The sequence below is a fragment of the Artibeus jamaicensis genome, unplaced genomic scaffold (assembly GCF_021234435.1).
Source record: "Artibeus jamaicensis isolate MK-2021 breed Jamaican fruit bat unplaced genomic scaffold, CSHL_Jam_final contig_1803, whole genome shotgun sequence".
Lineage (NCBI taxonomy): Eukaryota > Metazoa > Chordata > Mammalia > Chiroptera > Phyllostomidae > Artibeus > Artibeus jamaicensis.
In genome coordinates, this window is record NW_026521356.1 from 480,233 (window position 1) to 498,973 (window position 18,741).

General features: G+C 39.5%; 1 pseudogene; it reads right to left on the reverse strand.

Moving 5' to 3' along the window:
• Positions 1 to 2,667: 2,667 nt before the first annotated feature.
• On the reverse strand, positions 2,668 to 8,647 carry LOC119055637 (bromodomain testis-specific protein-like; annotated as a pseudogene).
• Between the last annotated feature and the right edge of the window lie 10,094 nt (positions 8,648 to 18,741).

The following is an 18,741-nucleotide window of genomic DNA, read 5'->3' on the forward strand; positions in this document are numbered from 1 at the left end:
AGCTGTGAGTTTGTTGTCATTTTACTGTTCATACTTTTTATCTTCTTTTTCTTAGATAAGTCCCTTTAACAGTTCATATAATAAGGGCTTGGTGATAATGAACTCCTTTAACTTGACCTTATCTGAGAAGCACTATATCTGCCCTTCTATTCTAAATGAGAGCTTTGCCTGATAGAGTTATCTTGGATGTAGGTCCTTGCCTTTCATGCCTTTGAATACTTCTTTCTAGCCCCTTCTTGCCTGCAAGATTTCTTTTGAGAAATCAGCTGATAGCCTTATGGGAACTTCTTTGTAGATAACTGTCTCCTCATTTTGGCAGCTTCCCTGTGTTTGTTTCTATATATTAGGTAGAGCTGCTATGATCCCCAGTCTTGGTAGCATGGCCTAATGTAGTAGTTGTCCTGTAGTATCCGGTGGAACATCCACCCCTATCACTCAAGCTGGGAACTAAAGGTGCACCCTTTGTGCGGGCTGAGTAAACCCTCTTCCTGTAGTTGAGCCTTGATTACTTGTTGGCAGGTTAATGGGAGGGATTTACCCAGGCCAGCCAGCTGTAAGGATTGGCTGTGACCACTGACCACCAACCTTCAACCTCCCTGGAGGATCAGCTGTGCAGGGGCAGGGTGCTGATTCTCTGAATGTGGTCTGTAGCTGTCCGCTGGGTGCACTGATCCTGATTTCTCTGGTGCAGGCCAACGTTAGCCCTCACCTGTGTTTTGCTTGGGACACTCTGTCTGAGCTATATAGCAATCTGAGATGGCTGCTACTTGTGCTGGACTTGGGGATTCCCAGGCAAAGCTAAGCTGTGAATCAAGGCTGGCAATCTAGTGCCAGGCCTGGGGCCACTTAGCAAGAGGTATGGGGACTGGGGGCTCACAAAGGCTGGCTATTGCTTGTTTGAGAGGATTTAGGAAGTTGTGAAGTATGAACCAAGACCATTCATATGGAAAACTCACTGTTAACAGTGTGGGTGGGCTCATAAGGTGGGTGGGACAGAGTCTCAGGGTATCTCCAGGGTGGGGCAAACTGTGTTGGGTTGATGGAGTCTCACATATGGCTTCAGTCTGCTAGCTCTGTTGGGGGAGGGTTTAGAAAAGGGACAATGGCCTCCACCCACCTTTACGTCTGGGAGAAAGCTGCACCCCAGCTCTTGCCTTGGTGCCAGACACTTCAGTTCCTCCCTGTATGTCACTGGTGCCTTTCAAGCTGCTACCCTGGTGCTGGAGCTCTGGGAGAGTGATTGGATAAGTCCATGTGTGGATTAAAAGGTACTGCTTGGGACTCCAGAAGTTTCTTCTACCAACTCAATCTCTGCTGGTTTTTGCAGCCAGAAGCTATAGGGATTTCTCTTTCTGGCACTAGAATCCTTGGCTAGGGGACCTGATGGGGGGCTGAGACTCCTTACTCTCAGGCTATCCCTCCCAAATTTTTATCCACCACACATGAATGTGGCACCAGCCTGTTCTGTATCTCTGCCCCTCCTACAAGTGTGAATGGATGTGGTTTCTTTAATTCTGTAGCGGGGTCAGAGAGGGAGCAATGGCAGTCCTCTCTGCTGGCCCAGTCCAACCCACCGCTCGCCCCCACCTGTTTATCTGAGCAGAAATGTGCGAGCCCACCACCCTGCGCCTTGTGGTCTCAATGCTCGCCTCTTCACTGGTTTATCTGCACGCAAATGCTCGACCAACCGACCAACCGCAGACAGCCAGCTGCGCCTCCTCCCTGTGTCCACCCGTAGTTAGCCCGCACCTGGGATCCACGCCCTCGGATTCCTGCACACCACCCAGGTTGGGGATCTTTTTGGCTAACCCGCTCTGCTGCTGGCTTCGCCCCTCTTACCGGTTTAGCTGAGCATTTTGTTGTTTTCGAACTCCATATTATCGATTTTCTGTGTAGTTTGGTTGCGTTTATTGTTGTTAAAACATTATTGTTTTTAGATTTGGTTGTGCGAGGACGCAAGGTGTTTCCACCTACACCTCCATCTTGGCGGGAGTCCTGATTCTTATTTATTTATAAAAGTTCTGTTTACTCTGACAAAAATGTTTACCACTAGGTACATCAGAAATGTAAAAACAAAACACAGCAATCACTACCACATAAATGCAAACTAAACAGAACCAAAAATGAAAATAGAATGTGGTGCAAGCCAGCAGACCCTCATTACCAGACCGAAACAAGAGGGATATTCTTATAAATGGTTAAGAATACCTGATGTGACGATATTCTGTGTGGGATTTCTTTTAAAAGAGAACTTGAGTTTTGTGAAAAACAAGCATCTCATTTAAAATAAAGCAAAATTTGCTCTGGCCAGTGTGGTTCTGGTTGGTTAGAGAACTCTCTTGTGCACCAAAATGCTGTGAGTTGGATTCCCCATCAGGCATGTACCTGGGTTGCACGTTTGATCCCTGGTCAAGGTTCTGACGGGAGGCAGCAGAGTGATTCTTCTCACATTGAAGTTTCCTTCTCTCCTGCCTTCCTTCCCTCCCTGCCTCACCCCTTCCTTCCTCCTTCTCTGAAAGCAATGAAAAAATGTCCTGGGGTGAGGATAAAGATAAAGTAAAATAAAGCAAAATTTTAGGCACTAAAGTGTTCTGTATTCTGAATTTGCCTTTTGGTGAACGACAATGGAATGTCACTGTCAAGTCCAGATCCTTGGGCCAGAGATTGCTAGTCAGCTATGTAATCATCCATGAAAAAGCACTAAGAAAATATAAATGAGTTAAGTTTGATGCAATTGTCAATAAACTCTACAAGGTCATATGGTACTTAGCATAACTGAGAATCTGAATTTGAAGTACAATTTTCTGTAAATGGAAGATAATATTCTACAGTGAAGAAAATACAGAAGTGAAAAAATCTGCTTTGCACCATTATTAGGATGACTGGTTTCTTAATTCAAAATGATTATTTGATTGAGAATATATTGTCACAACAGAACATGCTTTAGCAACGTTAGAGTGATCTGCCGTCATGGAGAGTAAAGTGAAAGATGTCCTCAAATGATCTTTTATCTTATAAAATAAAGATCAGCATTTTATTATTTGATATTTCCTGGTATTAAGATTGGACCTGGTATTATATACTGAGGCTATTCCACCTTTAGTAAAATTATTTTCAATATTACAAGCCTGTAAGTCACATATACATAATAGGAAATTTCATTTTACCCAGCATCTCTTAAGGAAAATGGTGAGATCATCAATATACAATTAAATAATGTGTGGCATCCAAACCACACGCTCTGAGTAAGTACCAAACACTTCTTCAAAATACCATATTTCACCTTGTATCATGCACATTTTTCCCCAAATATTTGAGGGAAAATAAGGATGCACATTGTACGTGTATAGTACTTGAAATACCTTGTATCTGTTCCTGTGTTTTGTAAATATTTGTTACAAAAAATTTCTCGTACTATAATATGTTCAAAAATAAATGCTAAAAACATAATAAAAACAAAGACTGAAATAGAGAACAAGTGGGCAGTGAACAGAGGGGAGAGGGAAGGGAATTTAAGGGGAAAAATGGGGAGGGATTTTGAGGAACAAGTATGAAAGACACAGGGATGAGGACTGGGGGGGGAATGGGAGGGAGGTGGGGAGACAGGGCATGGGGGGCTGGGATGGGAGAAATAGACAAAAAAATGTACTTGAAAAAATAATTAAATAAAAATTAAAAAAAATAATAAAAAAATAAAAATAGGGTTGGAAAAAAATAAATGCTAAAATTCATTTATAATACAAAAGGCCAAGTATCTAAATATAAATAAATGAATAATTAAATTAAAAATTAAAACAAAAAACTTTTTTCCTGAAAGTTTGGACCAAGAATGTGGGTGTGCATTAACATAGCAAACACAGTGTGTCTCAATACGACACGAACCCAGAGGTGTACTGAAAGAAACAGCCACCCTGACTCTGTCAGAAGAACTTGAACCACGGCTGCTACTTTCAGACTCTGAGGAGCTGCTGCTGCTTTCGCTCCCTCGGAAACCACTCCCAGCAACAGCCTTGGACGACAGAGTGTCCTCAGATTTTGTTTCACATTTTCTGAAATGTAGCTGATTATTGACATCCAGTAATCGCTTTTCCAGCTCCTTTTTCTTTTTCTTTTTCTCTGTGAATGAAGCTTTTCTTTGGACTTCATTATTTTCCTACCATGAGGTTTTAGTGGTCTTTTTCTTAGACATGCAGCAACGTATAATCTAGTTCTCTTACTGTTGTTGCTTTCAGTGCTTCAAAGTCAATCTCTGTTTCAGCACAGCTGGAATTTCTCAGTGAAGGCTCTCTGGCTTGTATTATATGAGTGCCTTTCCCAGGTTTATCTGCAGGGATTGTTTATATCCAAACTTAGCTGCCTGTTCTCCTCTAGTTCATAGGTTCAGTGTTCACCCTCGGGTTTCAGAGCCAGCACAGCTGTTTCTTTTTCTCTGACTGGATTGCTCTTAGACTTTTCCTTCAATTTCATTTGCTTAAAACTTTTTCTTTGATTTTCCTCTCCGTTATTAACATTTTCATTTTACTTTTCCCTTCCAGACTTTTCATTCTTTTTTCTTTAGCTTATGGAAGGTACTTGAGACAGAGCCTGTAGTTGTTGATGAACAGCTTTATGCCGCTCCTGAAGCTTTGCAACTCGCTGAACTAGTTCATTTTCAGAATTACCGGAAAAGTTATCTTCAGGGGAAGCTTCACTGCTGCTTTCTCTACCTTGGATTTCTGTGCTGTTTTGATGTTACGTACAGGTGTACAGGTTCACCTGAGACCTTTGCAAAATGCATTTCAAAACACCCTGGAGCATTCTTGCCATTGTCACTTCATGATCTGGAGGATTGTATTTGTAGCAATTCATGAACATTAATCTAACATCTGCAGCAAATTCGTATGCGTCTTTATGGCTTGGTTGTCCATTTTTCTCTTGATAGTTCCAAGATCCTTTGGATTTTTCATCACATCGTTGCAGTTATGGACTCCCAATGCATTAACAGGAAGAGGATTATAAAGGGCCAGGCACATGAAAAGTGCTTCTTTGCAAGGATTTCTTTAAGATTCTCACTACAGTGTCTTAACTGTTTGGCTACTTTCACACTCTTTACAATTTAATATTGTTGCTGAGAATGCAGCAAAACATTCTTCAGCACAGTTTCTTTTATAGGTGGCATTTTCGCTTTTTTTTTTTTTTTCTGTAAGTGCTGGGAGAGATTCACCCCCTGCTTTCACTACTGAAGTTGTAGGAGTTGTTGCATCTGCTTCCTTCTTCACACCCCTTGTAACCTGGGCCACCGTTGGTGAGGAAGCATTGGATGGAGCACCTCGTGCCATACTTAAAGGAGAAATAGGGTACTTAAAGAAAGCATACTTAAAGGATATTTCAGGAAATACAGAGGGATTCACTTGCTGCTTAAGTACTTTTTCTGATACTGTAGGAGACTGTTTTTCTTTAAGAGAAGAAACTGCTACATTCTTTTTATTTAAATAAGTAATTTGGTTTCATTGTTGAGACTAGTACAGATGTCCCCTATTTTCCTCCCTTTCCCCCCTCCACCCAGCCCCGACCCCATTTCTGGCCTTCAGGACATTGTTGACTGTGTTCATGGATATGTATATATGCACATATGTTCTTTGGTTAATCTCTTCCAGCCCCCACCTCCCTTCTGAGATCTGTCAGTCTGATCATATATCAATGGCTCTGGTTTTATTTTGTTCATCAGTTTATTTTGTTCATTAGATTCCACATATAAATGAGGTCATATGGCACTGGCCTTTCTCTGACTAGCTTATTTCCCTTAGTATTGTGCAGATCCATCCATGCTATTGCCAAGGGTAAGAGTTCCTTCTTTTTTACAGCTCTGTAGTATTCCATGGTATAAATGTACCACAGTTTTTTTACTCACTCATGTACTGATGGGCACTTGGGCTGTTTCCAGATCTTGCTATTGCAAGTAACGCTGCTATGAAAACAGGGTGCATATATTGTTGGGCGCCTTCTTCATGCTTCCCTTACCACCCACAACTTGCTGTTCTTGTGGCCTCTGTAATATTTCCATGTAAACAACTCTAGAGCTTGCACCATAAGCACAATGCCATCTCCAGGCTTGTTGTATAAATGACAATTTGGAACATCGTATTGAAGTCTCCTATACATATTGAAGCCTGCACATAATATTTATGTGCTAAGCACTTCTAAATTGTACTTAAATCCATTGGGCTTTTTATAATGGTGTAATAGTCAGGCAATGTCAGTTTCATGGCAGCCACAGACTACTGAAAGGCCAGGGAAAGCTATGCTTTCATAAAGCCTTCAATACACTTCTTTGTAGCTACTGCCGTTGATTTGTCAGTTGCCATTTGTCTTGATATTTTAATACTCCAGTGGTGGAGGGTTAGCAACAACTATTTGTCTACTTGGCAGAAATATTCTTGGTTGCTTCACCCAACTGAGTCACACTGGCAAGGGCAAGGAAGGACTTCTTGAACAGTTTCAAAAGCTCAAGTTATAAGGCTAGAAATAGTTGATTTGATTCCATCAAGACTGAAGGATTCTCTTCAGTGAGCAACACTATGGGAAAGTTAGTAAGCAGATAACGGGCTGGGAAAAATTAACTGAAAATGTCTAAAACTATCACGATAATACAATGTGTAACATACAAGGAGCTATACTACGCAACAAGAGAGACAGGTGTCCCAGTGGGAATGATTAAAGCATTTGAAAGGCAGTTTACAGAAGAGGAAATCCAAAAGGCATCCAAGTGATGTTCACACTTGTTAGCAATCAAAGAAATGTCCATTAAAACAACCATGAAGTGCCAGTTTACACCTTTTCAACCAGCAAGATGAGGACACTGTGAAGTGCTTGGTGTCCCTGGGAACGTGGCACCCAGGAACTTCAATGAGAGTGTAGACAGTCACAGTCACAGTCACTCCTCCCTCCCTGACAGCCCACAGGTGTGAGGAGAAGCCTCTTAGAATTCCCAGAGCATCTTAGGGACCATCCAAGACATCAGAGGGCAGAAATGAGGCCCAGAGGTTGCACGGGGCTGGCTGGTCCAAACTGTCACCCTGCCACGTAGGAACAGAGACAGGGCAAAGACCCAGGCTCCTGACTGCTGGGACCTGAGAGTCCTCCCCAGGGCCCTCTTTGTGACTCCCACACCTGGTCTTCCTAGCCCTGATTCTGGAGCCTTCTCCCACCCCAAATCTGCCTTTCTTTTCTGGCCTTGGTAGCTTCCTGTTGATGGTCCGGCATGACAGCCCTGTCTTTTCTAAGCTGGTTGGTTTCCTCCTACCCCCTGGTTCCACTCTCCTCCCCCCACACCCCCAATTCCACTGATCTCTGATCCCTATTAGTGCTTGGAGCCAGACTTTTTCCCTATCCAAGCCTCCTGGGTTCCCTACGACCGGGTCTCCTCAGAGGCCCAGAGACCCCTGTAACCCTGTCCCCTTCTCCTGTGTGCATTGCCCCTGCACGGTCAGTTCAGGGTGGTCCTTATACATACAAACAAGCTCCAACCACAAGGGACCTGGCTCGGGGACACCGTAGCAGCAGCTGATAAGCCAGCCCAAGTCCATTCTCCCTCTCCTTCCTCCCACCAGGAAATCAAGTTCCTTCTGTCCCCTGGTTGGACTGCTTCTAGTTTCCTGGTGGCCAAGGCCCTGGTGCTGTCAGTCCTATCTGTCCTCCTGAGCACGCGCTGGGCACAGGGTGGGTGGGCTGGGTTTGGTAAGGGGGTGGGGGCATGGAGCTGGGGACAGTTTCTGTCTCAGAAAAGATGACCAAGAAGAGGGAACCAGAGAACCCTGAGGTGGGAAAAATCTAATTGAAATACTGTCTAATCTAAATATTTCTCAATCATTAAATAGTGTCTAATCTAACTATTCATCAATTCCTCACAATTTCTGCCTTTCACTCAGATGTTATCTGTCCCCATTTAAGAGAAACAGGTCTTAGAGACAGATGCATTCCCAGAGCCCCCGTCGCAGGCTCTGCCTCCTTCTCCGTCCTGAGAGGAAGGAGGGCAGGAGGAGAAAGCAGAGAGCTGGGGGAGAAGGTTCAGGAGACAGGAAGGGGCATGGGTGCAAGTAGGTGAAAGGGAGACGAGAGGGGGACAAGAGGACCTGATATCGGGGACACAGTAGAAGGAAGGGCAGGGAAAGAGGGTGAGGAAAGGATGCACTTCAATTTGTTAATTTCCTCCTCTTCCTCCTCAGGGTGAAAACGTCATGGTGGGGACAGCAGTGATGGCGGTTTCTGCACCTGCCCAGCCTGGGCCCCAGGACCCCTGGGTACATTTAACTTCATCCTTGGATCCAGGATGAATCTTTCTTCTCCCTGTCCCATGCCCTTCTGGCTTGGGGCGGGGGTGGGGGGCACCCTAACCATTGAGAACCACAGCCTGGTGCTGGATGGCCAGGGTCCAAGGCTGTTGGAGACACCCTTCAGCTCCTGAGTTCACCAGTGGTGTCCCTTCATCGAGGTCCTGAGTGCTACTCTGAGATCGACTTCTCGGGCCCTGGACTTTCCGCAAACTCACCACCCACCGAAGGTCGATCTGCATCTGGGTCACTAGATGCCACTCTTGGTCCAAGGCATGCTCAGCATGTTCCCGCTCCCACGACCTCGTTCCTCTCTGGGGATTCCCATGGTCTCTCATCCCCACCCCAGCGGGACACCACGATTCCTCACATTTTTCTTGCTACTGCACTACCGAAGAGTTCCTATGTATTTTCTCTTGGGCCCAAATCCAAGCCCTTGAGCTGAAATGTGTAGGGGAAACTAAGCAAGATGGCAGACAAATCTCACCAGCCTTCCTCTCCTCCCACTCCACACATCTTAAAATGAGATAGTAAGGACTTAAAAATGAGTCCTAAAATTGAAAATAAGAAAGGCTGTAACCGGCAAACCAGAAACAGAGGAATTCCAGACGTTGGAATAAAAATCATATGCAACAAATATGATGAGTACATATGTGTTGTCCAATTGAATACCTGAAACCTATATAATTTTATTAATCAATGTCACCCCAATAAATTCCATAATAAATAAATAAGAGAACAGATGACTCAGCAGTTCAAAACATGAGCAGAAGACAATTACTCCAAATGCTTGTTCCTTAAAGAAAATGGGGTAATCCGCGCCAGTTGTGCTTGCTGCTCTGCACGAGAGGAAATTTATAGACTAAAAAAGAAAATCAAGTTGAACAAAGAGAATAATTGGCTGCGAGTGAAAGATAAATCTTTTAGGGGATAGAAGAGGATGCCACATTCATAAAACAAGGAAACAGCCGAGTCATATTTAGAGCGTTTAACATCCAGTAAGGCCTGGGCGTTGCCTACTCAGAACTGGTGTCTACCATGAACCACCTACGTGGTGGTGCCAGTGTGGACGCTCTGGACGCCAGCCGGGGAGGAGGTCACCATCCCGAGAGCCCCGAGCATTCAGCGCACCGTTTCCTTTTCCTTTCGGCTCATGCCACAGGACCATTGCCTGTCTGTGTGAGGCAGCGCTTTTACTTTATTTCTTCAATTTATGTTTTTTATCCGCATTCCCCTTTCCATTTGCCTATGGCTCTGAGGCAACCACTCTAATGCATTTGACATTTAATATTGAATTTAAGTGCATCTTTAAAAACATCTGGTGTTGTTACTGTGACCGTATTTTCACTTCTGTATAAAAATGGTGATGTACCTTTTTCACGTGCTTGCTTCACTTGTGGCCGGGTGCACATCCACAGCCCAGTGCCTTTCAGTGCTGCAGCATATTCCACTGCCGGTGTTCCCCGCCCCAGAGCATCACTCAGAACCCAGGGTGGGTATGCTGTCTTGACTCCACTCCCCACCTTGCGGTCAATGGGGGATGAATATCCTCCGTCATATTTGCATGTGGAATTCTGTGAGACTTCCTTCAGCATTTATACCTGGGTGGAACTAGATGGGTTGTAAGATCTCAGACACCTCATTAATGATGCCACGTTGTGACCCTTGAACACTAATCTAGACAACCATAGGAAGTACCACAGCACCATCTATGGGGTGTTTTTTGTCAAACGAAATGGGGAATGAGAATAAATAAAGCTGAATATGGCACCTAGAGGTCAGATGTATTATTATCTCTATTTTTGTGCATGCTTGGACATTTTTATACTAAAACCCACATACATATAAACACTCTTGTTGAAGTTACAGCTATTTGGTTTTCAGTTGTAAGTGGCTGAACCCAGTTATTTCTTTATTTATTGAACTTACACAACTATAATGCATTTGGACAAATTTATTCTACCAGTACAGAAATTCATTTAAAGAACATTAGCAATAGAATAAAAGTGGATTAAGAGCTAACACTTAGATATAACTTCTAATATTTTATCTTAACATTTTTGGTTTCAAAATTGTTTAATTCCCACCTGAAACTAATATAAATTAATATTGAATATCAATTGTAATTGAAAAAAATTAATTGTTTTAATTCCCTTAACTGCTATTTTCAAACTTGTGATAAATTCTATGCTTTAAGCTAATGTCTAAAAAAGTTTAATTTTCTTAAAAAATGTAAAGATATTACATCATTGTCTTACCTCCAGAGTTGTGATGGAAAAATCTGATATTAATATCATTTTTGTTCATTTAAACTGGACTGTTGATCTCTGTAGAATATTTTAGAATTTTTTTACTTGAAATTTGTATTATAATGTATCTTAATGTTGGGTATTTACTTATTTATTATATTTGAGACTCTGAATGAGTTCAATCTTATATATTTCTTTAAATTCTCTATATTGTCTTTTGTCTCTCTGACAATGTTATATTAATTTTAAATTATAGTTCTCTGATTACCTTTTTTTGGACTATAAGACACAGCTAGGTTTTAGAGGAGGAAAATAGAAAAAAAATTTTGAAGCATAAAATCTGGTAAAATATTTAATAACATAAATAACATAATATTTCACCAATGTAAATGTAAACAGAACCCAACAGCATCATTAACAGCCATTATTCCTCCCAATTTGGTGGGGGACAGTGTGTCTTATAGTCTGAAAAATACGGTAGTTCTTTCTCTGTAAAAGATTGTTAAATTTCTTTCTCTGAAATAGCTTTGTTTAATTTGTCATTTTGTTTCATAGCACATGGTAATTTTTTGTGTTATCTTTTATTCCATTTTTTTAAAGAAAAAATTTTACTTATTTATTTTTATAGATGAAAAGTGTGGGAGAAGAGGGAAAGATCAGTGTGTGACTGCCTCTCAAGCACCCCCTACTGGGGACCTGGCCCACAACCCAGGTATATTCCATGACTGGGCATCAAACTGGTGACCCTTTGATTAGCAGACCATCCTTCAGTCCACTGAGCCACATCAGTCAGGGATATTTCCTTTGTCTTTAAAGGTTAGTGAATCACTATAAATTCTGCTGAAGGCAGCAGCCTCAGAGGTGAAGAGATGATAGGTTTTTAGAAATAGTCCAAATGTGTAAGATACATTGTGTTTATCACAAAGAGCCATCTACATCAGTGGGTTTATTTAACAAATGGAACAGGGATAACTATTTGGAAAAAATATTTTACCTTCTCTTCACACAGTAATCTAAAATAAAATTTTAAATGGATTAAAGAGATGAATGTTAATCAAGAAAATCAAGCTTTTTCTTTTCTAAAAGAAAGAAACTGTATAAAATAAACATGAGATAATCCAAATTTTAAATTTCTTTTTGTGTTAGTTTTGGTAAGATGTATGCTTCAATAATTTGTGCATTTTATCTAAGTTGTCAAATTAATAGGCATTAAGAGCATCATAATATTACATTCTTTTAATATCTGTAAAGATCTGTAGGAATGTCCCTATATAATTTGTTTTCTTCTTTTTCTTAATCAGTCTAGCTAATGTTTAACACATGTATTATTTTCTTCTAATTTCTCTTTAGTGTATTTTATTGATTATGCTAATACAGTTGTCCCATTCCCCACCTTTATTCTCCTCTGCTCTGCACACCCCCTCCCACCTGCATCCCCCCCCCTTAGTTCATGTCCATGGGTCATACATATAAGTTCCTTGGATTCTATATTTCCTATACTATTCTTAACCTCCCCCTGTCTATTTTCCACGTATCATTTATGCTACTAGTTCCCTGTACCTTATCCCCCTCTATCCCTCTGCCACTGCCCCACTGATAAACCTTCATGTGATCTCCATTTCTGTGATTCTGTTCCTGTTCTAGTTGTTTACTTAGTTTGTTTCTGTTACTTTTTTTTTTTAGGTTCAGTTGTTGATAGTTGTGAATTTATTGTCATTTTACTGTTCATATTTTTTATCTTCTTTTTCTTAGATATGTCCCTTTAACATTTCATATAACAATGGCTTGGTGATGATGAACTCCTTTAACTTGACCTTATCTGGGAAGCACTTTATCTGTCCTTCCATTCTAAATGAGAGCTTTGCTGGATAGAGTAATCTTGGATGTAGATCCTTGCCTTTCATGACTTTCAATACTTCTTTATAGCCCCTTCTTGCCTGTAAGGTTTCTTTTGAGAAATCAACTGATAGTCTTATGGGCACTCCTTTGTAGGTAATGGTCTCCTTTTCTCTTGCTGCTTTTAAGATTCTCTCCTTATCTTTAATCTTGGGTAATATAATTATGATGTGCCTTAGTGTGTGCCTCCTTGGGCCCAACTTCTCTGGGACTTTCTGAGCTTCCTGGATTTCCTGGAAGTCTATTTCCTTTGCCAGATTGGGGAAGTTCTCCTCCATTATTTGTTCAAATAAGTCTTCAATTTCTTGCTCTTCCTCTTCTCTTCTGGCACCCCTATGATTTGGATGTTGGAATGTTTAAAGTTGTCCTGGAGGTTCCTCAGCCTCTCCTCTTTTTTTTTGAATTCTTATTTCTTCATTCAGTCCTGATTGCATGCTTCTTTCTTCCTTCTGTTCCAAATCATTGATTTGTGTCCTGGTTGCCTTCCCTTCACTGTTGGTTCCCTTTATTTCACTTTGCATAGCCTTCACTTTTTTCTCTATTTTGCGACCATACTCAACTAGTTCTGTGAACTTCCTGATTACCAGTGTTTTGAACTGTGCATCTGAAAGGTTGGCTATCTCTTTGTTGCTTAGTTGTATTTTTTTCTGGAGCTTTGATCTGTTCTTTGATTTGGGCCATTTTTCTCTTCTTTTCTTTTCTTTCTTTTTTTTTTTTTTTGGTTTCAGCATGCCAGTGAAGTAGTAAGGGGCCTTAGGTGTTCACCAAGGTGGCTGTGTTGTGACACTGTCAGTGGTGGAGGAGTCTGAGAGGTAACAGTGCTACGTGCTCTGCTTTCTGCTTGTTTTTAGTCACTTTCCTTGCTACGCACAAGCAAATTGGGCCCTTTGGTGCTGATTCCCGTGAGGGTGGGCTTGTGTACATTCTAGGACCCTGTGGGTCTCTCCAACAAATTCTCCTGTGAGGCTGGGAGTTTCTCCTGACACCGCAACCCTCACAGGTTTTTTCAGTCAGAGGTTTTGAGGCTTTATTCTCCTGGGCTGGGACCCTGGGTTGCACAGTCTGTCTTGTTCCCCAGTTGTTCCTTTGAGTTTATGTGCATGTGAATGTGTGACCACCCAGTCTATAATCCTCTGCCTTGCTGGGTTTGCCATCTGCCGCCTTGCCGTGAGTCCTGCCCATCTCCACCCCTCCTACCAACTCGGATGGATGTTTCTTCTTTAACTCCTTGGTTGTTGGACTTCCATACAGTTCAATTTTCTGTCAGTTCTGGCTGGTTTTTGTTTTTAAATTTGTTGTTGTTTTTCTTTTGGTTTTGTGAGGAGGCACAGTCTGTCTACCTACACTTCCATCTTGGCCACAAACAAATAAATTTTTTGAGTACCTTTAGCTTTGTGAGTTTTCTGTATTGTCTTTTATTTCATTGGTTTTCACTCATTTTTATTTCTTTTTTTTAACATACTTTCATTTAAATTTTGTTCTTCTTTTCAAGCTTCTTAATGGGAAAGCTTAGAGTACTGATTTTAAAACTTTCTATTCTCCGCCCAGCTTTAATGAGATATAATTAACATACAACATTGTGAGGTTCAAGGTGTACAGCATGCTGATCTCACTTAAATATTGCAATGTGACTACCACCATAGCATTAGCTAACACCTCCATCCCCTCACACATAGCCAATTTCTTTTTGTGGTGAGAACATTTAAGATCTACGCTCTTAGCAACCTTCATATATAACACGGTATTATTAGCTTTAGTAACCACACTGTATATTAGATCCCCGGAACTTCTTAATCTTATAACTGAAAATTTGTACCTTTTGACCAGTACCTCCCCCTTTCTGCCACCCCAACCCTGCACCCCATCCTCTGCCCTTGGTAACCATCACTCTGTTACTTTGAGTTTGGCTTTTGTTTTTGAATCCTCACCCAAAAATATATTTATTGATTTTAGAGAGAGAGGAAGGGAGAGAGATGGATATGAGAGAGAAACTTTGATCAGTTGCCTCTGGAACATAGCCCAACAGGGGCTGAACTCACAACCTAGGTTGTGCCTGAACCAGTAATCCAACCCACAACCTTTTGGTATATAGGAAGATGCTCCAACTACTGAGAAACCTGGCCAAGGCATGAGTTCCGCTTTTTAAAATTTCATATATAAGTGATATCATACAGTATTTGTTTTTCTCTTTCTGACTTATTTTACTTTGCATACTACCCTAAAGGAGACCTTTCTACTTTTCTAATATAAGTGTTTTAACCTTACATTTCTGTAGGAGGACAGCTTTATCTAGATCCTGAAACATTTCATATGATGTTTTTAAGTTCAAAATATATTTTAATTTCTCCCATGATTTCTTCTTTGATCTGTGGATTTATTGGAAATAAATGCCTTGATTAGTTCCCAGTGATTTAAATATTTAGATAATTACTTTTGATTTGTAATTTTAATTCCATTGTGGTCATAGAACACACTCTATATGACTGCAATATTTTTCAATTTATTGAGTTGTATAGTGTGATCCAGCTTATATTATAAAATATGTCCTTGAAAAGAATGTGTATTTTTCAGTCATTAAGTGCATAAATGTCAATTAAGTCAAGTTGATTGATAGTTTTATTCAAATATTTTATATCTTTACTGAGTTTTATTTTGGTCTATGTGTTTTGCTCATTATCAATAAAGGAGAGTTAAGCAATTCCAAGTATGCATATGGATTTTTTATTCTAGCAGGAAAAGGTTATAAACCAAGAATTATGTAGTTAGCAAAATTATTCCTCTAATATGAAGGCAAAATTAGAAGAGAGCTGAGGGAACTCTGTGTAGCAGACTTGCCCTGTAAAAAACACTAAAGGGAATCTATTGGGCTGAAATGAAAGCACATTAAACAACAATTTGAATCCACATGAAGGAATAAGAACACTAAAAAGGTTACTACATAAGTAAATATAAAAGGCAGTCTAATGTATTATTTTGTTTATAACTGTTCCCCTGATTAAAAGGCAACTGGATACAGTGATAACTATAACTGTATTGATGGCTTATAATGTTTAAAGATCTAATTTACATGGCAATAATAGCAAAAAATGAGCGGGAAAGGGAATGAAGCTATAACGGAACAAAAATTCTTAAGATGCAAAATGAAATCCCCAGGGCAACCATTAAAAATTATTTCGATAATGAGAAAAAAACAATGAGGGCATTAAAACTGCACATAGTAAGTATCTATTTAACACAAGAAAAGGCAGTAATGGAAGAATATAAGAACAAAAACTACAAAAGACAGAAAAGAAATAGCAAAATGGAAGACATAGATCAGTAATTACATTAAATGTATTGAACACTCCAATAAAAAAAAACAGAGATTGGAAGAATAGGAAAAGGAACATGAACCAACTATACAATATTTACAAGAAACATGTTTTAGAAGCAAAGACATGAATAGATTGAACGTAAAGGACAGGAGAAATACACAATGCAAACAGTGATCAAAGGACAGCTGGCATGGCTATACAGATATCAGATAAAATAAATTGTAAAATAAAAATTGTTGTTAGAAACAAAAAAAATACCTCAATGATAAAAGGGTCAATCCATTGGGAATATATATACATATATATATATACTATATTTTTATAAATTATATAAATTATGAACACATAGATATCTAACAACAACATCCCAAATTACACAAAGCAAAAACTAACAGAAATGAAAGGGGAAAGAGACTAACAGTATTAATTGGAGACATCATACTCCACTTTTAATAGCTGACAGAATGCCTAGGAAGAAGACCAACAATGAAATAGAACACTTGAACAACACTATACACCATCCAGACCTAACCGTCATCTATAAAATACTCCCCTGCCAAAGTGGCAGAATACAGACTCCTTTGCAGTGCATGTGGCACTGGACAGTCATATACTAGGCCATGAAACAAGCCTCAATAAATTTAAAAGGTTTGAAATCACAAAATATATTCTCTAACCACAGCAGAATTAAATTAGAAATCACCAACAATATTACAATTTGGAACTTTATAAATATGTGGAAATTAAACAACACACACTTAAATAGCCAATGGGTCAAAGAAAAAATTACAGGAGAAATTAGAACATATTTTGAGATGGATTCAAACAAAAATACATCACACTAAAATTGTAGAGTGCAGCTAAATCAGTGTTTAGAAAGAAGTTTCAAGCTGAAAATGCCGATATTCTAAAAAGAAGAAAGATCTCAAATCAATTAGCTAACTTTCCATTTTCAGCAACTAGAAAAAGGAAGTGGAAATTAAACTCAAATGAAGCAGAAGGAAGGAAATAATACAGCTTAGAGAGGGAGTAAAGGAAGTTGAAAATGATAATAGAAAAACAATAGAGAACATTAAGGAAATGAAAAGTTTGTTCTTTAGAAAGCTCAACTAAGTTAACAAGGTACAGCTAGACTGGTCGAGAAAAAAATAGAAAAATCAAATTACTAAAATAAAAAATGAAGGAGAGGTGGGCAGTACTACTGACCTTAGAGAAATATAAAAGATTATAAGGGAATACCATGAAAAACCATATGCTAAGAAATTAATTTAGATGAAATGGACAACTTCATCGAAAGACACGAACTACTGAAAGTGACCCAAGAAAGAGAAAAATCTGAATAGTCCTATATGTTGAGGTCCAAAACAGATGTTGAAAAGGGACAATCCCAAACGAGCCCCGGATAAAGTTAGGCTGACCAGGAACTAAAGTTAGGCTGACCAGGAGCAGGGAAATTTTTACTTCCTAAAAGGGCTAACCGCCAATTTTCCTAATAAGCCAATGGCAATCAGCTGTTTAGAGCTAGCCAATAGCTAACAGCCACATCTGCTTCTGTTCAAAGCTTGCTTGCATACCCCTATATAAGGACATAGCTGTAAGCGCCGGGGCGCGGCTCTCATCTGCAGCTCTCCTGAGCATAGTGTCCTCGGACACTCAGAGAGCTCGCCCCTGCGCAGGTAAAACTTGGCCAGTAAAGTAACATCTTGAAAATTCTGAAAGTCTCTCAACCTCTGTTTCTCGTGACGGCGGATGCAACACTATACCAATAAAGAGATTGAGTCAATAATAATTTTAAAAATCCCATAAAGAAAATCTCAGGCCTTGATATTTTCACTGGTGAATTCTATCAAATATTAAAGAATAATTAATATAAAAATTTCAAGAGGTCTTCCAAAATAATAGAGGATAGAGGAGAACACATTCCAACTCATTCTATGAGGCCACTATTACCCTGATAACAAACCAGACAAAGACATCACAACAAAAAGAAAACTACAGACCAATAACTGCTATGAACACACATGTAAAAATCATCGACAAAACACTAGTAAACTAAAACCAGCAAAAATACAAAAAGGGTTATACACCATGTTAATGGGATTTATCCTAGGTATCCAGGGTTGATTTAACAAATGGAAATAAATCATCATAACATACCATACATATAGAATTAAAGGAGAAAAAACACATGATCATCTCAAGACATACAAAAACAGAATTTGAAAAAAATCCAACATCTTATCATGATAAACAAAAACACTTAACAAACAAGAAATAGAAAGGAACTTTTTTCACCTAATAAAGGACATCTATGAAAATCTTACAGCTAACATGTTCAATGATGAGAGACTGAGAGCTTTACCCTTGAGATCGGAAACAAGAAAAGGACGTAAACTCTTGCCCCTTCTATCCAACATTGTACTGCAGGCTCTAGCTAGGACGATTAGGCAAGACAAGGAAATAAAAATTATCTATATTAGAAAAGAAGTAAAACTATCTATTAGCAGATGGCATGGTCTTCTATACAGAAGATCCTGAAGAATACCCCAAAACTATATATTTTAAAAATATCAAAACGAATAAATTCATCAAGATGGAAAAATACAGGTCAATATACACAAATCCAATTGTTTTTCTATACACTAGCACTGAACAATCTGAAAATGAAATTAAGAAAATAATTTTACTTACATTAGAATGAAAAGGAATAAAATACTTAGGAATAAAATTAACAATAGAATGTGTAAGACTTGTGCACTGAAAACTACAAGAGACTATTGAAAGAAATTAAAAATCTAAATAAACCGATATCACACTTATGGATTAAAACACTTAATATTGCTAACATGATAATACTTTTTAAATTGACCTACTGATTCAGAGAATTCTGGCCAAGATGGAGGTATAGGTGGAAACATTGTGCCTCTTTGCACAACCAAAATTAAGGACAGCAAAGATTTAGGAGCAAAAACG